Source organism: Genypterus blacodes, unplaced genomic scaffold, assembly GCF_046128005.1.
Source record: "Genypterus blacodes isolate CSIRO-AG114 ecotype Tasmania unplaced genomic scaffold, CSIRO-AGI_Gbla_v1 ptg000438l_1, whole genome shotgun sequence".
NCBI classification, from domain to species: domain Eukaryota; kingdom Metazoa; phylum Chordata; class Actinopteri; order Ophidiiformes; family Ophidiidae; genus Genypterus; species Genypterus blacodes.
The window spans coordinates 5,510,521-5,515,000 of NW_027467208.1; positions in this window are offsets into that span (position 1 = coordinate 5,510,521).

The following is a 4,480-nucleotide window of genomic DNA, read 5'->3' on the forward strand; positions in this document are numbered from 1 at the left end:
AGAACAGAGGGCGTCTCGGGGAAATGAGTGGGAGTGAGGATGGGAAGGTCGGAGGGGAGGATGAGGAGAAGGGAATGACGGGGAGGTTGGGGGCGGTGGGGAGATTAGTCGTGCTCCGGCAACGACAGATCATAAAAACAGGAAGGGGAGGAAAGAGAATAAGTGTGGGGGGGAAGGGGGCTGGGGGGGGGGGGGGGGGGGGGGGCGCGGATTAGTGCCACTTCAGGAATGACAGAACATGAGGAAGAGGAGCAGGATCGGCAGAAGGGAGGAATCCTGGGAGTTTAGTTAGGATTAGTTTTGCTTCGGGGAGCTGGGGATTGAAACTGGGAGAAGAGGGAGTCGGGTGATCTGGGCGACGTCATGAAAGCAAAACCTGTTATCAATCAATTGATGACAAAGGGAGAGCTGGAACACTCTGAACAATCTCTCTCTTCCTCTCTCTATCCCTCTCTCTCTCTCTTTGTAGCATATTTCTAGAATGCCGTCTGCGGTTGGAAGCAATTTCTTTTTCAAATAAACAAATTTTCCAGCCATATTTAATTAAGATTTCTATCATTCTGAGGAAAGAGCTCGACTGATCTGAGCAACCGGCCGCCGTCACTCCTCCGCTGACCTCGACCAGCTGACATTTCTATTGTTCTCTGAAGGAAGTCGTCTCCAAGATTGAGAGACAAACAAAACGCAACCGATTATGTCCGTCCGTCCCTAAACAAGCGCTATTGTTCGGCGCAGGAATGGAGCACGAGCAGCTACATCTGTGTCTTTTTTTCGTTGGCAGGAATTTGTTGTTACTTTCTACTATGCCTAGGGAATGAGTGATTTGCCTGTGAGATCTTTCCTTGGCCATCAGGGGGAGGATTTAACATAGAAATCAGATCCAACTGTGTGTTCCTTCTTGTGATTAAGGGCATGAAAATAACACGGTAACAAAACGTTTGTACCGCCTGAAGTTTCCTTCAAAGGGAATAAAAGAAAGAAAGGAACAAGAAAAATTGCTAAGTAGCTCCCTGGTTACAATGAGAGTTGGCATAGCAACGGAAAAAGAACAAATAGTCGTGGGTTTTTTTTTCCGGGGGAATAAACAGCACGACTTTAACATTTCTTTGTCCAATCGGGTTTCTCGGATGAAAATGCCAATTATGTAAGGCAGATGTCTCGTCTTCTTCCTTTCGCCGCCGTTTGAATGTGGCGGAAAGTGATGGACACGCTGCCAAGTCCGGTGAATGCGGGCGTGTATTTTTCCCCCCGCGCTCTGACAGGAAGCGGTATGGGAGAAGAGAAACCAGAGAGGGAGGAAAAAAAGAGAGAGAAGGGGAAGGAGAGAGAGAGAGAAAACCGGGAGGACCATTAATGGAGTGCGGTTGTCAGTGGGCTCAGCTGTGGACGCTGGGCAGCAGAAGTGGAGAAGGAACATTGTTAAATAAGAGCAGCACTGTCAGATCTGGACATCCTCCTAAAGCGAACACGGCTGAGGTCACCGGGCCGCCTGGTTAACACCCGGAGAAGAGAATAACAAGTCCGCCCGCTTTGTACAGATTGACTCTTGACGAATGTCCCAATGTGGGTATCAAACCTCACGCCGTGACAAATAGGCAACGAGGGGGGGATGAAGAGGCCGGGATGGGCGTCGTGAGGAGATGATGGAAAGAGGTTGCGAGGGGGGGAAGGAGGGTGAGAGAGTGAGAGAGAGAGAGAGAGAGAAGGGTAAGGTCTGTGTTTAATTAGCGGCCCTGGAGAGTGTCTTGGTTTGAGCCGTGGAGGAAAATGGGATGTTCTCTAATTGGCCCGGCTCTGTGGAGAAGGAGAGAGATGGAGGGAAGAAGGGAGAGAGACAGAGAGAGAGAGAGGAGAGGAGAGGAGAAGAGAAGAAGATGAGGAATGGGCACAACTCCTGTGAGTGGATGTAGCTGTTGTGTATGCAGGTGGATAGATTGGTAGGTAGGCAGACAGACAGGCAGACAGACGGTCAGGTTGGTAGGCGACTGATTTGAATACACAACACAATACAATAATCAAAAAACAAAAACATTTATTTCTGAAAGTGACTCACTGGTTGACATTTCTCCTTCATGTGTGTGGGAGCTGTGGCAGCGTGCGGAGGGTCAAGGAGAAACTTGGTTGCCATGACACGCAACCAAAAAAAAGGAGACAGGAGAAAAGCTCAGAGGATATGAATAAGGGAGCAGGAGAGATGGATGAGGGGAGAGGGGAGAGGCAGGGGAGAGACAGAGATGGATGGAGTGAAGAGTGTGGCTGTACAGGGGCAGAGGGAGAGAGAAAGAGGGAGAGAGAGAGAGAGAGAGAATGCACGGAGGAGATCTGGGAGAGGCGGCGGAGAAATGACAAGTCAAGAAGTTGAGGAAGAAGGGGAAAGGAGGGATAATGAGCAGAGTCGGAGAGAGAGAGAGAGAGAAAGTGTGCATTTGGGTGTGAAGTGAACAGACAGAGGCCAAGAGGGAGACGGGGGGAAGAAGGGAGGCAGGGGGGGCGAGCGGGGAATGTTTATTAGAGGAGGAAGAGATGTGAGTAGAGAGAGAGGAGAGGTGCTAAAATAGGGAGAATCAGGTAAAGAGAGGAGGAGGAAGAGGAGGAGGAGGTGAGGAGACTCTAACTGAGACGTAGCTGAGGAGTAACAGACTGAGACTCTACAGGGAGGAAGGGGAAAGGAAGTGACCAGGAGTATGAAAGAAAAATAATCAGGCCGGCTCAGCACGTTCTACTTCATCCACCCCATTTAGGACGGTGGCATTATTCTAACCGTGGAGGCGGGTCGATGCTCGCGGCGGCGTATTGGTGATCAATCAAAGTGCCAGGACAAAATTGATCAGGCTCAGTCAAATGTGACATAAACAAGGCCGGGGCGGTCGATGCGACGATAGACGCATGCAGTCCAAGACAAACACGCTGTATCTCAATTAACCCCTCATTGTGCCCCGACTGTTCGCTTTGAGATGAAGAAAGTCATTTGTGGACACAGCGAGAGGTGATGTCATCCATTACTAAGCTGGTGAATGTGTGTGTGTGTGTGTGTGTGTGTGTGTGTATCCAAGGCCTTGAAATAGACTTTCTGAAGCTTTATTGAGATTGGAGGGGTACAGAAGCGTAAAGTTAATTTCTATAAGGCGGATATTTCGGCGTGTGTACAATCAGAGGAGGAAGACGAGCAGTGAATAACACGGCGAAAACAATCCGACAGCGAGGAGCCCACAAGAGGCGGCGTAATTATAGCTAGAAGCTAATTACGCTAGATTGGAGTTATGTTTGCTGCGTCGGTGTCACCATATAATGAGACGGAGGAATGGAGCCGGGGTCACGGCGAGGAGGCGTCCGACCGCACACACACGAAAGCTGACGAGGGCAGGGTGGTGGGGGAGGGGGAGGAGGGGTCACGCAGGAATCCTGGCGCAGATTTAGCATCTCCATTAAAGCCCTGATAATTGCGCGGCCCTATTGGATGTAAATGAGCCGAGACGATCGATACCAGAATGAGGTTTGTCGGCGTGATAGAGAAGGGGGAGAAGGAAAAAAAAAAGTTGGCGGTGATACACGGTTGTAACTGAGCCGCTTCACATTACGGATAACCCCTGCTCACCCTGCATACCCGCTACACCTGCAATTAAGAGAGAATGCCTGGGAGAGAGGGAGAGAGAGAGCACAGATGCTTCCATCACGGCTAAATGATACTCTGTCTGACCTCGGGTGGAGCTCGCTGTGCTGCACTGGGAGCGTTCAGCGCTGTAATGCACCATTATGATATTGAACCGCCGATACCTCCCCCTCCCCCCTCCCCCTCCCCCCTTCCCTACCAACACCCACGCAAATACACCCCCCACCCCCTCCGTCCCTCCCTCCCCACCCCGTTCGATACGCCGAGCGGCGAACGGGAGAACCTTTAACGAGATTTCCAGGAGTTGAAAACCCCGAGGAGAAGAGCAGAAATGGCTAAATTGACCAGATTACTGAGACTAATTGGTCCATTCCTGAAGAAGCGGCTCATTAAGGTTTGTGAGGAGATAACGAAGCGTGATAGAGAACCGAGTTGCCACACAGCAGAATTGGGTGAAGAACACATATACACACACACGTACACACCCCCGCACGCCCACACACACACACACACACACATATATGCATTAACGGCATGTATTTACACTGACTGGTGCGCTTGCGTACACACACACACATGCACACACACACAGGCGCGCTCGCAGAGAAGGTCACTCCTGTGTGTTTAATTAGACAAGGATAAACTACCCGCGATCAGACGATTAAGATGTTTGGATTGGCGCCTACAGTTTGACAACTCCTGCATTCCGAGGCGACATCAGTAAAAAGTAAGTTCCCACACTAAAATGTACATGAAAGCGCTCGCAGCCGCGTCTTTGAGGCAACGCGCGCTGTAGTTGCTACCTCTGGCGCATGTTAGGAGTCTGTTAATGAGATCTTTGTTCGTGTAAAGAGCAGCGTTGCCTGGGTA